Here is a 16872-nt window from a genome sequence, read left to right on the forward strand (position 1 = left end):
AGGGTTAAGAGAGACAGTGCTACAGATACATTTTATTTGCTGTGTAACACAAACCACACAGGGAATTTGCACTGATTCCGCAGAAAACTATACCATTCAGTTTTTCTCACAGATGCAAACATTACATCATGCTGAAGAAACTTAAAAAAACTCTACTAACATATAGACAGTTACAAATAGATTTCACCAGTTATAAAAGCACCCAAAAATAAGGTGTACTGAAAGGATTATGGAGTGTTAAGCACAAATGTGGCTTAACCGGCTTGGCTGAGGGCTGAAGATACTATCTCCTTCTCTCCCTCACGTACAGTATTTAAAGTGTTTTAGGAGAGGAAATGACATCAGGAGTGATTGCTTATTACTGACAGCCGTGTCTGATGGGACTTGGCTGTTGTCATCCCTCCTGAACTTTCAGTACAAACTCCATTAAGCTTTGACATGACAAAGTCTGTAGAACTGAATGATTACACTAGAATCTTCCTTCACTGGCTAGTTTCTGCATTCACACGTACATAGTTTCAGCCAGGTGTGCACTGTGTCTTTTCAGTTCCAGTGTTTCTTCGCCTGTCAGTCAGGCAGAACTGACATAATCACACCCAAATTTGTGCCGTTCACATAGCCACCCTCAGAATTTGCCACAGTAATTGTGCACTATGTGATACCTCTCTGTGTTACCATGCTTTTACTGTAATTTCATGACAACACTACCTTTATAAAGTCAAACACAGGAAAACGAGCTTGTGGTGTATTTAAATGGTGACTAAGAGTAAAACATCAATGTGTCCACAAATAAAGTAGCTTTTTCCAGAGAGATAAAAAGAATAAATCAAAACTCAAACTCCAGTGTAGCAGCGCTAAAGCACATTTGTAGCAACACATTTAATGCGTTCACTTCATTTGTTTTCTTTGTCACCACAGACACTTCCTGCCCGAGGCACACAATTTCTTTTTCATTTACTCAGCGTTTGGCTTGGGGCTCAGTCAAAATCAAGACTGCAGAAGCTGTGGTTTTTGACATAATTGCTGTTACAGGATACCTGCTTGCCTGGAGGAGAAGGGTGGGGGGGGATAAGGGCAGCATTAATGTCTGCTAGTGCGTTTATTCTTCTCATTTTATTAATCTTGAGCAATTTAGAACGTCTTGTAGCAAAATGCCCAGCCAATTATAGTCCACAGCTCTCTAATTAAGGTGAAATCAGCTACCGCTGACGAGGGCAGTGACAGTGTGGTGCCCTCTCTTGTTCTAATGTTAAATGAAGACGGCTGCTCCTGGCCATCCTTCACGAGTCATTATCATCATTTACCCCTCACTTTGCTCAGAAAGTCGTCACTCGGGATCAGACGAGTTTCACAAATGCAAACCCCTCTCCTCCTCAGCCTCCCCACCCGCCCCCCTTCATTGTTCCAGTAAATGAGAATTAATTGGTTCACATTCAGCTCCTATCCTGGCTTGGATAATAGTTAGCTACTCCCTGTTTTTTTGAAAATGCAGACCCCACTTCTCCACAATGGAAACCAGAGCCCAGTGCAGTTTATACATGGAAATGTGCTCTGCTGTTCAGGGTGAATGGATGACTTTAATCTCAATAGAGAATAAACAGCCATCAGTCTTGGCACACCAAAAATGTGCTTTGACTGTCCCCTCCCCCAGGTCAGTAAAGAAAAGAGCCCTCTCTCAGATAGCCCCACACTAAGTCCTGTTCGCGGGGTGTACCATTAGCTTGAGCACTCCTGTTCCTTTTTCTTTGGATTCACAATAAATACCCATCTATCTTGTCCCTTTCCCACTTTCTGCATTCCCCGCTGCCCACAAAAGGTCTGCAGTGAGCTTGAAAGCCGCTGTGTGAATACTGTGAGATAGAATGGCCCAGAAGGTGATAGTAGATATTTTCATTTTAACTTCCCTAAAACAAAATAGCGTGTTTTTCCTTATTCATTTAGTCATAAAACCTGGTGCTGATGTTCATCCTCCTCTGCACCCAGAGCTCATCAGGGCTCAGGATGGGATTGCACAAAGTGGAATAGGGGTTGCTGGTGTGGGATGTCCTGGTTAAGCTGGGCTCTTAGGCCCAGATTTCCTCTCCCTCCACAGTGCTTTTTGCCTGATTGCAACCCACTGAGCAACCGTGCACCTTAAGTGGGAAACCAGAAGTAAAATACACAGAAATGTATAAAAAATAACCGGCTGTGAGCCCTGTGAATCTGCCGAACAGGATGAGGCTCTGAACAGCATTTTCTTGATAAACTGACAGTGTAGACACTTCAGAGAAACGCGGGGGGAGCTCAGAGAGCCTCATGTAGAAGGCACGGGCCCCAACAAGTGTCTGCATAAGGAACATTCACTAGCCAGCAACAGGTGCTGCCTCTTGTTAGACCACTTCTTCACAGAGTTCATATTTCCTTGTTTATTAATTTATTTTTTTAATGAGATATTTAATTTCTATAAGACCTCCTGCATCACCTAAGGTAAAGTACTTATCTGCCGGATCTCTGACTGGGGCTTCTGCAGGAGGGTGACAGGCAAGATTGCAATCAGTTGCAGGAAAGCAGCTATAGATACACAGACAATCCTGCTCCACTTGTTTTCTTAGTGACACGTCGTCTTCATTTGGTTCTGTTATTGTGCTGTTTGTCCACTAATCCATCACGTTTGTACTTTGGACAGTTTGTCTTTTTTGCCCCCCCCCCCCCAACCCCTCCCGAAATGTAGAACTGGCACTAGCCCCCAGGAGAGAATGAAATGTGTCAAACATTAACCCGCTTGGAGAAAACAGAAAAGGGTCCCGAGAACAAGGTGGCTGTGATCGATGCTGCCAGGGGGTGAGAGTGGTGCGCGGTGTTTGCCGAGTCGTCGTGTTGAGGGATTGGCCCTTGTCCCGTCTTGTCCTGCCAGAGCTCTGCCGGCTTTTTCCTGCCACGTTCCAGGCTTCCAGCACACCTAGTATTTGAGGTTTGGGTTGAATCAGTAAGAAACAAACAATCATAATAACTGAGTGAGGCCACTGTCGTTCTGAAATTGCTACAGCTCAGAATACCTACGACCAGTTCTTTTTTCTTACAGGTTTGTTTGCGCCGTTCCTTTCAGTTTAACATGTTTCCAGCGGAAAGGAGGATTTATTTAATGTGTTCTTGTTTATTTGTAAGCTGCGTCTTTACAGGAAAGAAAGTGGGTTTTTTTCCTCGCCAATTGTTATCAGTTTTAGTCCTGTTTCTGGGTAGTGGAAATACAGAATAAATCCATGGTGTACTCAGACTACTTGTACACTCCTCTGAGTATCTCACTCCCTCAGTGAACTGCAGTTGAAATTGAATAAACTGAAAAAAAGAGTTCTGCTTAGATCAGGAATGAATCTTGAGGCCCAGAGCATCATCTGGTTTTCATTCCATCATGACATGTAATTGCTTAATTGCTCAAATAGTTAGATAAGAAGTCAGACTGTGTTCTTTGTGTTAATCAGCTTTTACTGGAAAAATGTCTGTAAACTCTGCAGGATTCCTGTCCTCAAGGACTAGAGTGACCCACTCCTTGCGTAGGAGTCCGAAAGTCACAGTCAAAGGGTGAATAGACAGTGAGTTGGGCTCAATGTCTTTTCATTACATGTGACTGTGTAGCCAGTACATTATTCTGAATGTTGAAACTAGCAGGTTCATTCATACAAATCTGTCTCCTTTTACTATCTGCCCATGTATGTGCGTTTTGTTTTTTCCAGCTTCCAGAAATTCAATGATTAAGAGTTAAAAAATAATACTTGAGTAACTGTAAAAGGTCTTATTCTGCTCATGAAAAACAGGATAAAAATTTTCAATCTGGGGACCTCCCAGCAAGCTCATTTGAGTCTGTACTGAATCCCCTGCTCTGAAGACAAATGCCTTTTTGAGACAATGCTGCCACAACGATGTTCTGGGTGGCGTCTTATGATTAACATGCCTTTAAAACTTTCAGTGTACTTCTGCCAGAAAAAAAGTTTGAAAACTCAAAAAACGGAAAAGTTTTGCTTGCATAAAAGGGAAGAAAGACATCATGAAAGACAAAACAGGGGGTGGCGCTGGAAGTGGGGGGGGGCAGGGGTGTGTGTGTGTGGGGGGGGGGGGTCATTTGCTAAGCGATCACTCACATCTAAGAGTCCAGGCCTTTGCAAGATTGTTCCCAGCGCGCAGCACTTGTCAGGGCCTTTGTGGCAGCGGGGCACAGAGTGGCTGCACAATGGGACGGGGATCAATTAAAGCTTCGACAAAGCCACACTGGACTGGGCTGTCACTCGCGCGCAGCCCTTCAGAGCCATCTGTCAGCAGCTCTGTGGCACACCGAGGGTGTGTGGGTGGGTCAGCCCGATGGGAGAGCGGGAGAGGAGATGGGGACTGGGAAAGGAGGGGTGAGCAGGGTGGTGGGCCAGTCATCACTGTCCTTTTTTTTTTTCAAAAACTGCGAGACTCTGGGGGGGGGGGATACAATTTTTTTTCTCTCCCAGGCAGTTTCTGACACCTATGCTGCCGTGCTATTGTAGCAGCAGGGGTGTCGAAGTGGGGGCAGGGCCAGGGCTGCTGTCAGAACAGAGCCTGAGAATTGTGTTAATTACAAAGTGTTCCTTTGCACCGGTGTGATGGAATCCTCCAGCCCTTAGTGCAGAAACTCCCCCCCCCATTTCTACCGCAAACTCCCAGTTTTTTCCCATGGGATCCGGAGTGTACAAGGGAATCTCTCATCTACTGATCTGTGGCTCATTCTGCAGGGAGAGCCAGTGCAGCTTCCCTTAACTGGAGGACCTGAGCCTCTCAAAAGGCCATGTCACAGCCTACATTGTGAACTTAGAAGTCTATCTACAAATACAGAGTTAAGCTACAGTAAACCCTCACTATAACTATCTGACAAAAACTGGCAGGAGAGTTCTTCATTTTCAGTTCTCCTTGGTCCTAAATGCTTCGTGACCAAGGGGAAAACCACTGAATTGTGAGCGATGACCTACATGGGGAGGAATAGGGATGACCTATTCCTGGAGGAATTCGGATAATTTTAAGAAGTCTTTCTCTGCAGTGTTTTAGCTGGTATCTGCTGTACGTAGCTTCTGAATTCACTTTTGGAAATTGCTTTCCCCATTCAGGAACTGGCCTTGCAGGCACACTACCCTTCCGAGACCTTTGGTTTTCCGGTCCCCTGTCCAGGGTGTCACTGAGCAATGAACACTGCCAGCTGCAGTATCGGCCTCTGTGGTGTCGGTTTCCTGTACAGGTGGGATAAGAGTGGAGAGTTTGTTCATGCACCCACTCTGCGTTCCTCGATAGAGCCCACCGTTCCTGAACCTGAACTGCTAGTGTCCCTCTGCAGCAGTGGGGGTGCAGGGTTCATGTGGGCTGTCCGGGGTAATGAGAGGAACGCTGACCCCTGACCCCCTCCGGTGACCCTTCTTGCTCCAGGGGTCAGGGGCCAGGGCAGCTGTGGGTAAACTGCTAGTGAATTTGTGAATAGGGAATGCTTGTTAAAGAGGTCTGCTTCTTCTTTTAAGCTCCAAGTAGGGCTGGAAGGTACTAATTGGGAAGGCGAGTTAGAATGTGCAGTTCAAATACCTGTCAGCACAAAGAAAGGACAATGGAAGAATTGTGACATTTGGGAAAATAGGGGGGTAGATTCTCCGAGTGAATTAAGCATGATATGTGTAATGTATATGTGAGTTACCGAGTAATTTTCAGATCGACTGTTTTTTATCATGGGTCCAGTTCAGTGCTGACGTTACAGATGTGCAGAAGTGTCCCCTGAAGAAGAAATCTGGTGGAATTTGACTTTCCGAGTTTGCTTTAACTTGGTGAACCTCCTCCTTGCATTGACCTTAATAGTCATAAATTAACTGTCCATTCAAAAGTTAAAGCATTGAGTTTGATTTCCTATGTTTCTACATTCCTATAATATTACACTAATGCCCACTACACACGGTGTAGCTCAGTGAAAGTAGGCAGCTGCGTCAGCATGCGTAGGCTGCAAAGAAACAGGGGAAGGTTTTTTTCCATGCTGTGAAAAAAGAGATGCAACGTTTCAGCTGTGAAGCCTACTTATTAACACCTGAAGAAGGCTCCACAGTTTCTGTTTTCTTTTCCTTACAGCATGGAATAAACCTTTACCTGTTCCAGTTGCTTTTTTTATTTTAACAGGGATGAGAAACAAAGTCGTAAGTAAGAAGAGCCGTAATTTTGCTTTTCTGTACTTGACAGTGACGTGTCTATTAACCGTGTCTTGGCTTGTTAGATAGCCCGAGCTGTGTTCACCAGGGCACAGGGTAGCTGACATCCACAGCATAACCGTCACGCTCACCCATCTCACAGGACAACCCTTCTTGTTCCTCGAGCAGCACCGGGGCAGGTGCTGTCCCGCAGGAGTGGCGTCGCGACAGGATGGGCCTGCAGGAAGGGCAGCCAGGGGCGTCCCGGGACCCTGCGGTGCAGTCAGGCTGCCATCAGTCCCACTCTGGGAGGGTGTGTTGATCGTTGATCTTGGAGAGGTATCTTAATGACTCGTGGTGACTTGTGGCCTGTCATTAAGTGCAATGTGTTGTCTTACCAATTTTGGAAAAAACCCATACTGTATGTGTTTTTTTGAAGTGATTGGTGCATAGTGCTTAATTAATTTTGATGCCTGAAGCAAGACAAAGGTGCACACTCCGACTGCTGACTCAATGTATTTATGAATCAACTATCGTGTTCCTAGTACAGGGCGGTATGGTGGTACAGTGGTGCACATTTCTGCCCCAGTGTTGGGGTCCTGGGTAATAATTCCTGGGATGCTATCCGCGTGGAGTTTGTATGTTCTCCCTGTGTTCCTCCCACAGTCCAAAGACATGCTTGCCGATAGGTAAATGGCTTCTGTAAATATGATTGTGTGCGTGTTTGTGTCTGTGTGTGCCCTGTGATGGAGTGACGACCAGTTTGTATCCTGCCTTGTGCACAGTGCTTCTGCTGAATCGATTAAGGGGTCCTGCAGGTGATGTGATTGATATTCCCAGCTACACGCGGAATGTCCTCTCCGACATGGAGCTGTCGTTCTCCGTTGTGCCAGTACCGAGATTCCCCACTAGAGAGCGCTGTTATGTTGGATGGCGGTCTGATGGATCCCGTAAGTGAGAAAGAATACCGTTTGATCTTGCACGCGTCGAGCGTAACCTAGTTCTTTATAGTTTTTTTCTTGTACAGAATCTGTTCCCTTCTCTGCTTTATTTGGAGCTCGAGTGAACTCGGTCCTTAGTAGGGGGAACTCCGAGACTGTACAGTGACCTAAAACCAACCGTTATCACGCCCTTTTTTGTGAATGCTTAACTGGGAAAAGGTCTTTGCACATTTGTCTCAAGTTTAATTTTGTATCAAGGGATCATCTACAGATGCATTTAAAAACGAGGAATAGCATGAAATCTCTTTTATCAGACACCTGTCTCGATTCGCCCTTCAGGCTGAGAAGGAGGGATCATTTTCCAATTCATCGAAGCAGCAAGCGAGTCTGTTGGGTTACTGAGGGTCAAAACACGACAGTTAAAGAAACGTCTTTATTACTACACTGCTATATGTGTTGCAACTCTAGCCTTGTATACCAAGAAACTTCAGTCCTGACAAAATAATATTGTCAAAAACTCATTCTTTGTCAAATATTTAAATTTAAACTCGAGAAATTGAGCCGCAAACTTGCAGTTTTAGTGTCCGTCACCAGGTGGTGCACTTGTACCATATTGTTACGGGTGGACTTCGGGTCGGATTGAATTTTCCAGATAACGTGCTGATCAGCTGAATTTAGCGATTTCCTTAGCACATTTTGTGAAACGTAATTATTACAGCGTCGAATTAACTTCCCGCTGAACGTTAAAACTCAATAATAATTGTCACTGCTACAGCAGCAGATAAGCTATTGAGCCAAATTGGGCATATTAGAATTTCAGAATTAGCTCTGAATGGTTTAATATTTCGTCGAAATATAAGGACAAACTGTGACAAACTGATTCGATGCTCATTTTGTCTTTGAGGATGTATGGTTTTATGTTAGTTTATAGGCTGAATCTTTGATCCTCGTAAATTCGTTTCAGGAAATGAAGAGTCGGTGAAGGATATGTCCTCACTGCGCCGAACGCAACTGGGGTGGCGACGGGTTTGTACAAATTAAGTTTTAAGAGTCGAGATCATGTGCAAAGTCAGTAGGACAGGGTATGGGGTTTAATATCTTAGTTTTGTGCTGTAAAAATGAATCGGCCTGTTGCATTCGTTGTGGTGTCGTACCCAGCCCCTGTAAATCTGTAGTCGCTCTGGAGCCACAGCGGTAAGTGTCCCGTCTGTGTCTGGCTACCGGCTTGCTAACCTCCTGGCCCCTGGTCCGGCCCAGCTGCACACTGGACCGAACTCGTAATTGCAATCAAGGGACATGCAGAGCGGTGTTCCTGTCATTGTAACTCCAGTCACGGCTCCAGAGGTTTAAGAGGATTGCAGGCTCTTCAGACTGGTTTTCATCTGGCCCGTCTCGACGGGTAAAGGCAGACGCACTGTACGGCCGAGAGGTCAGAGGGAAACGTGCTGTTCTTTTTTTACATCATAACGATAACAATAAGCTTTCATTACTACCATCAGTCCAATATCATTACTGAAGTGATGCCATTCAGAAAATTAACATGGCAAAAATCATCAGGCTAATGGATTAGTAATGCCAGGTTTTCCTGTTGAATGTTTTAAAACTACAGTGCTAATCAAAGTGCAACTCCGACTCCCCAACACACAAAGGAATAGCCCTGTACACAGCAACCTAATTGTGAGATCTGTATTTTGTGTCAGTTTGCCTTGAAAGCGGGTTATTATGCTTGCACTGTTATAAAACCATGAAGGGAAAGTGCTACTTCTTGAGCACCTCCATTACCAGCAGTGTCGGCAGCATCCCCTAAACCAGTTCCTCTGGTGGGCTAGATTAAAATGAACGCAGGGCTCATTTGTGAGCACTCCTGTCCTGTAAGAAATGTTCATTTTGGAAACTGTCCTGCTAGGTCTGGTCCAGGGTGACGTTGCATCTCGGTGGGCTGAGAAGTGGTGACCGGGATTAAGGACTCGGGCGGCTCCGGATCCTCGGACCTTCCGGTAAGTCATCTGATCCCTTCATGTCTCCTCTGGCGTTCCTGCTTTCCTGCTGACCTGGCACTTAGAGTGGATTTTTGCATGTGGGAGAGAATAAATTATTAAAAAGGAAATCAAGCTGATGCGATAACTCTATTCCAGCCATCATAGATTTGACTTTATAGAGAGAAAATGAGCTGAGGTGGTGTGCATTTATCCGATAGACCTGCGTTTCAGTATGTATTTACTTTTTAATTTATATGTTGAGCTGTTTCAATGACAGTATACCAGGGTTGTGCAGTGTTTTGTGTTAACGTTTAGTATTCTGGATTGGTGGCCACTTGCTTTTTTCCCGTTTTCTAATGAGATATTCCCAACCGGGGAGGAATTCAGTTAGAAATCCAGCGCAGGCAAGTTCTTAGCCATTTTTCAGAACATCTGAATCTGAAGCTTGAAGTGGAACACAGCTCTGCCTGTGACGAGCAGATTCCTTTGGGATTCTCATCCATGTCATACGTGAAAAAAGGCCTTCTATGATTAAATATCCATTATCTATATGTTTTAAGAGAGCATTAAGGACAAAACAGGTGGCCGCGCACACTCATACAGTAAGTTCTTATCTGAGCTGCAGCCAGCTCCCATGGAGTTGGTGTCTCACAGGTCAAAGTGCAGGAGCAGGGAGCACCAAGGTGGGCAGCAGACAGGAGTGCCCAGTCAATCTGGCTGCCATTGCGAGGATGAGAAGATAACGTGCGCGGAATTTCACTGCCTCAGTCATCTTGAGTCGCTGTCGTCTGAGACACGGTGCTTTCAACTGCTGTAGGGAACAGGGCGACAGCCTGGAGCCCTGGTGAAGCACTGGCGATCAGATGTAAATCAGCCAGAATGGGACAAGGCTTGCTGGGCTCCAGTGCCCTCTGCTTGTGCCCTTACATTCTTGCTGCCTCCTCCTTAGAAAGGCAGGGTCCTGGTCTGGCCCTCTACTTCATGTCAAAGAGGGGTTATAGCCACATCAGTGTCCTTGTGCAAGACTTTCATTTGTTTTCCGTGACATCAGAGTCATAAATGCCTCATTTCTATTGTCTCCTATCTCATTTTGGACATTGTTCCCAAAGATCTGCCCACCAGTAGCCAATAAGTCTTACACAGTCTCCCTCTGAGCTCCAGTCTTGCATTCCTCACATTTTCAGTCGTCTGTCCCATCCATTCTAGCGCATAATGATTTTGGTTAATTGATGCATTTAATTATTTTTGGACTTGTCGTTCAGGGTGGAATCATGAACAGACTTTGGTTGTGGAGTGAAAACTTATAAGCCTAGTTATTGTAACATTTGAAGTATATTTACAAAGAGGAGCTATACTGCCTTCTTGTCTCCATAGTAAAGCTTAATAATAAGTATTAGTTTAAAAAGAACAATTGAATAATTACTAGCTAATAACGATTTTCTAAAAGTGATGCCAAATAATAACATTTTTGAATTTGGAGTCCAATTTATCAATTTACAACAAAAGCACACTCCAAACCGAAATGTTTCCAGTCTTCAGCAATATCTGCTGTGCATGTGCCCAGAGATGTGAAGATCTTTAATGCGAAGTAAGATTGATATTGACTCCCATATGCTGTGGTGTGTTTTGCACTAGGATGAGTCCTGTCTGTGAGCAGCCATCTGATTCATGGAGACAGTGCAGGGCCATCGTTCACCGTTTACAGTGGGGACTGCTTTAGGGTGCATGGTCTTTACTCTAGCAAATGTCAGATTTACCCTCAAGATAAAAGAGATAAATCGTGTGAGTATGGTTAAACTGGGTAAGCAGTTAACTCTGCTCTCCGTCCTGAGGACGATGCGTCTTATTTTTCAGAATGTAAAGTGTATTAACATGAACATTGTTACAGTGAATAGAAGGCCCCATAATTCCATAACAGCATGAGTGAGGCTGGAGCTACACGTCAAGATATCAAGTAATAGTTTTGGAAAACCGTGATCAAAACCTTAAAAACAAAATTGTTTATTCTAATCCCTTCATAACATAGAAAATTGTTGAGAACTGCTTTTGCAGTCCCAGTGTCAGTTATAAATAATTGTAGTGGGGGCTTATGAATGAGTGTTGTTATTATCACCAGTGTAATAGCCTTGCATTTGTCTCCATTCATGGATTTGGTATCTTTTCTGCACTTGATAATCCACTCTTAGCCTGTGTGCGTGCTGAATGTTGCCGTGCTTGAAAACCTTACACTGTGCTGCCTGCACAGAGGCACCCTTGGAGATGAGCCTTTAATCAGGAGTTTCCATGACTGAGCAAATAAATCAATAAATAAGAAATGAAAGGGTTACAGTGAGCAGAGACAGGCGGTGCCAGAGCCTGCCCTGCCACTGGGTTCTAAGCAGGAATCTCCTAATCAAGCTTCCAGCAGGAGTCCCTCCAGTTTATTACCAAGCCCTGCACTTTCCCAGGAAGGTTACCACGGGCTTCAGCATTTTATTTTAATATGCTGTGTTTAACCGTGCATTCCTGCCCGAGTGTTTTTTTAATTAAATGCCCCATGCAGGCAGTGTGCATGTTTTTTTTAAATACCATAGAAATTCCTTATTGGAAAGGAAAGACTTTTTCCATCCCTTTTCAGCCTGCTGGCGAGGGCTGTTTCAAAACAGTTTTTTTCCCCATTAACAATTTAAAAAGTAGAAATTAAATACTTTATACTTTTTATTCGTGAATGTCTTTCACCTTCTCCTTGTGCTCTGTAGTCTTCTTCACTTAGTTGCACTGACTTCGGTTTTGTGCCCGAGCTGCTCTGCCCGGCCTGTCTGTGTGCCGGCGCTGTAGGTGAGCCGATGTGTCTGAACAGAAATCTTTGTGGGAGTCCCTTGAGCGATGGCCTTGTGGGTATTGCAGCACTGTTCGGATTTGGCTTGAACTGGAACTTCCGGAACTGGACGACACGTCCCGACAATGGGTCTAGTGGCAAGAGCTACTAGGTAATTTGTAAACAAGGCAGTGATTATCTAGAGATGATTTAGATGGTGTCAGCTTAGTTTCATTTTCTGTCATTAGGGACAGCGCAGCCTCCGTGTTTGAAGCCTGCTGTGCACAGTAAAGCAGTCCTTCTGGGGCTCGGGGCAGACACACAAGATTCCTACAGTGAAGCAGAGAGTTCAGGAGGTTATGGCAAGCTTGCAGTCTAGAGTCCGTGGTCACTAGGTTTTAAGAAACTTGTGCATTAAAAACAAAATAACAGCACTTAAGCTACTGTACCTTCAAAGCAGCCCAGTGAAATCTTGTATCAAACGTTACCATTAAGTATTGCTTAAAAGTGTGTTTTGAAATACCTGTTCCTCTGGCTCCCTGTTGTGATCTTTGTTTTGTATTTGTTTTTTAATCTCTTTCTTCATATGTCTGGCGTAACCTTTCACTGGAAATCACTATGTATTTATCTCGACAAAGATCCCATTATGGTTTTTTTTCAGATGAGTAAGGGAAAGCCAGTATTGTATAGTATTTACAGGTATTTTATGAGAAAGCGCATAACTTTAGCATTACAATGGAAAAAGACTCAGTCATTAATCTGAAGGATTAAAAAGAATGAAAGATCTCATTAAAAGCTGGGAAATGTCTCAGAGGGAAGAGAAACCTATATCAACAAGTGAAAGAGCAGAGTAACTGCTGCATGTCCATTACAAAGTAAGGCATTAGGAGGAGAAAATTAAAGTCCCATTATTGATACATTATTAACCCTAATCTAGCATGGGATCCACACACTCTAAATTGCCCTGAAGGGCTCAGTAGTATTAAATGAGTGGGGGATCAGGGTGCTGTATTGAGCTGTTAATGGAAAAGAATTCTCTCTGTGAGCATAAGAGTCTGCTGAGGCCATCACAGTTGCTCTTACACTTTTAACATGTATCCAGAGCGCAGCTTGTGTTACAGTTAAACAGTTGATACTGAACCTACGGCACGTAAGGGTGACAGTGTGCATGTACAGTACAGGTCTGCCAACATCTGCAGTGTTTAAGCACTTCATCTGAGGGTTTTGCATTGCTGTTACCTGTGGTGCGCGGTAACCCTGAGGGCAGCCGAAGCCATTAAACAGGAGAGGCAGGCAGCAGCCCTTTGAAGACAGGCTTCCCAGCGGCAGTGCTGTCGCGGCGGCTTCTTCCCTCAGGATGCAGGGAGCTGTCCCACCGAGCACGGAGATTGGGCCTCCTCTGGGAGCACAGAAAGAGAGGTTTAAGCCCTGAGTAAGGGCATGACCAAAGGGATCTGCAGTTAGGTCAGTGCTAATCCAGCAGAAAATGCTTCGTATTGCATCCAAATCGGAGGCTTACGTTTCATTAATAGTTCTCTGACCCAAGGATTTCTGATTTGCTTTAACAGACAAATATAAAACATGACCAATATTAATATGTATGGACTGTCTTTGCACTGTTGAGAACTTCTAATCGTCGAAAGCATGGTGCCAGCGATGGTTAGCTTTACTGGTGGAATGATAGGTGGTACAGTATGTGTCTTACTCCAGGCTCCCTGTCACCTCCGGCCTTAATTTCCAAACTGGGTTTTGCCTCTGCTTTTTTACTGAATTTAATTTTTTTTAGCTCGCGTGAAGAACTCTGAAACGTTCCGTGCAACAGTTTTGCTATTGATGGATTGGTTGATCGGTGGGTTTGAACATGTTTCAGTTGTGATCATTGAGCAGCGTGCCACCTGCATTGGTCCTCCACTTGTCACATCAGGAAGGTTTACTCACACACCGGCCTCGTTCCTGCCTGCTCTCTGCAGTGCGGCGGTTGTGCCCTTCTGCCAGAGGCGCAGGGTGGCCATTGTGCGGACAGACCAGGGGCCCTGCGGTCGGGCCGAGCTCTGTTAGCAGACCCCAGCGAGGTGCCGTCCCAGGAATCCCCACCCGAGGCCGTGCTTCATCATGAAAGTGAAACACACGAGTTGAGGGATTCCGACAGGCTGGGCCGCTCCTGATCCACCCCCCCAACCCCTTAGAAGATGGTTATCTCTTCCCCGCTGTTACTTTCAAACCAAATGTGTCCCTTCTCTCTGATCAGCAGATAGGAAGGGAAGAACAAAATGGCCTGAGGGGCAGCAGACACCTTTGGATAAAGACAAAAGCATAAGTTGCATGTTTATTTTTTATTACTGTATTTATAGCCAGTTTAAAGTGGCGCAAAGATTCCCTAAAGGTTTTTTATAACGTGTCACAGTGTGAGCCAATGACATGTCAATTAGAATCTATGGGCTTGTTTGAGAAAAAGTGAGTGTGGTTAAAATCAAGCATGGGGCCACTCTCTCCTCTGCACTGTGTACTGTATACTGTGGGCAGAACCTCAGTTTAAAGGACTTGTATGCTTTTGTATGCTTTAGCAAATGGAAAAAAAAAAGGTTGGAAGGTGCTTTAGGAGTCTTCTGGACTAGATTTGTAAATTCTGGTGAAATTCCCAAATCTGAGTTCAGTTGGACTTGTTGCTTACATGCACTGAGAACATACTAATGGAAGTTAGTCATTCAGTTCCAGGATATAAATTATTTTTAGATTCAGTTTTCTTGTATTTTTCCCATTATCCGTTTCCCTGTATGTTATCGTATAACCACATCAGATCACTGAAATGTGCTCAGTTTGCATGCCGAGAAACAGATCGTATCACGATTGGAAGCAAGTCAGACTTGAGACCACTAGAAATGAAACATGGCAAGCAGTTCATTTATTAAACATTTTCAAAACCCCCTCCCTCTCTCTTGTGACCTGATAAGTGTGGCGGGTTTTAATCACATTAACGGAATGACATGCATGCACTGTCCAAGTGCTTCAAGCTAATGAGCACCGGTGCTGTAAATTTCCCATGTGAAAAAGTAAGGTGGGTGAGAGACAAAAAGAGAATTTTTTTTTTCTCATTTTACATCAGTAGGGTAGGGGAAACTAATAACTAGGGGAGGAAAAGACACTCCGCACACTGGAGGTTTCTGCGAAAGGCATGTCTGCGGTCTGCCTGTGTGTTAATATGGGTCAAAGAGACATCAAGGAGGATCAATTGTGCATCCCTGTCAGCCCCCCCACCCGCGCTGGATACCTGGTGACCTGACAGTAAAAACATTATTAGTTCTGCAAGGATTTGATTAAAAAAGCCATGCAGGGAGGAGGCCAGGGACTGGGGGGGCATGACAAGTCAATATTGGTTTTCCGAGCAGATGGAGGAAATGGCTGCGAGCCGTCCGAGTGGTGCCGCTGGCTCAGGCCCACGGCAGGCTGCTGCTCCCGCTGTGGAGTCCCATTGTCCCGAGCCGCAGCAGGGCAGGCAGGACACAGGAGCCCAGCAGACTGGCTCTCCGCCGGGGCGAGGGAGAGAGGGGTGGAGGGACGAGGGGGGCAGGAGGAGAGGTGCAGAGATGCAGAGGCCGAGAGAGACAAAGTCCTGAAGAGACTGAGAGGAGAAACCGGGGCGTAGAAGCAGAAGCGGTTCATCTGCTTTGGTACCTCTCTGATCGCGTTGCAATCTCAGGAGATATTAAATGTCATGTTTTGTATTTGTTTGTGTCTGAATGGTTTGGTTCACACCTGCTGTCGGATAAAATTAAATGTGGTGCTTGGTCTGGAGGGTGGTCATCACCCATCTGAACTCCTAAAATAAAGTTTACCAAGACACAGCCTATTTGCACGGCATCCTCCTGCTTTCCTTCAGAATGCATCCTCTCTCACTGCACTTTCTGTCTCTTTATCCTAACGGTACTGCAGACCGTTTTGCAAGGAGCACTCCTGCGTGACGATTTGTGCTCCTGTCTTAATGGCCCTACCTTTATCTTTTGTATTTATTGAACTGAATCTATTTTTTTCTGATGTCCTCTGCATTAACAGGATTAACACTGCAGGTAAAAAAAAAAGCAACAGTTGGTGCACTGAAGGAGTTAATCTTTTTTGGAAGCTCTTGGTAAAGGTGTCCCGTCCTGAGAGCAGGGACAATTAAAGTGATTTGGTTGAGCGGGCTGAAGCGGAGAAGGTTTACACCCGAGAACGGCAGGTTACTTCCAGCCAAGCGCTGTCTGGCTGCGCTGTTGCTGCTGCTTATACTTCACCGATCAAGGCTGCTCCCCGCTGGCCACAGCCCTGCCCAGACCCTAGGTGGGCAGACTAATGAGTGAAATCTGGGCTCTCCTGCAAGTTCCCATTACTAGCGGAGCAGAGGATGTAAGGTCAGGGGGCTGAGAGCAGGCCTTGGAATAAGCCGGAGATCAGAGGGAAGCCACATGCGGCGTGCACGGTGCCGCACTTGTAAGCCTGCAACAAATATTAACACCATGACATCGGGACGCGCTGGCAGGGCTGGGAGCGCGTTAAGTGTGACGAGAAGCATGCGCAGGAGCAGCCTGCCGAAGGATCCTGCTTGCTCACAAATTATTTTTATGGAGTCCTGCCGTATCTATGAGCTGGCGATCTTTGCTTAAGAGCCGAAGTCCTGTCCCTCCACCCAGGGGTCTGAAAGTTGCTTATTTTTCTGATCATGTCGTAAGGTCTCATGCTTTGTGCTTGACGGTATGTTTCCTTTTACGGACAGAGTCGAAAAGATGTCATTCAGCCCATCTTGGTTGTGTGGTTGTTAGTAGGATCTCACCCAGCCGTCCTTTGCTGAAGAACCTTAGTGGAACCAACTTCAAGAAAGCTAGAGAGCTTGTTCCTGACTCCCTCGACATCTTGAATAAAGCCTTTTCACTGTCAGTCCTGCAAGATTTTGTTGGGTTGGCTCAATTTTAAAAACATGCCTAAAACAACATAACACTTCAATGAGTTGTCAATACTTTATGTATTTATGTCAA

General features: G+C 45.2%; 1 long non-coding RNA gene across 1 annotated transcript in view; it reads left to right on the forward strand.

The window, feature by feature from the left end:
* The window catches only part of LOC107075573 (uncharacterized), a 31141-nt gene extending 15428 nt beyond the window's left edge, over nt 1-15713 (forward strand). The window contains exons 2-3 of the long non-coding RNA XR_011183673.1: nt 8997-9087; nt 10705-15713. This is a non-coding gene — a long non-coding RNA (uncharacterized lncRNA). The remainder of the gene's footprint in view (nt 1-8996; nt 9088-10704) is intronic.
* The last annotated feature ends 1159 nt before the right edge of the window (nt 15714-16872 follow it).

Source organism: Lepisosteus oculatus, chromosome 25, assembly GCF_040954835.1.
Source record: "Lepisosteus oculatus isolate fLepOcu1 chromosome 25, fLepOcu1.hap2, whole genome shotgun sequence".
NCBI classification, from domain to species: Eukaryota; Metazoa; Chordata; class Actinopteri; order Semionotiformes; family Lepisosteidae; genus Lepisosteus; species Lepisosteus oculatus.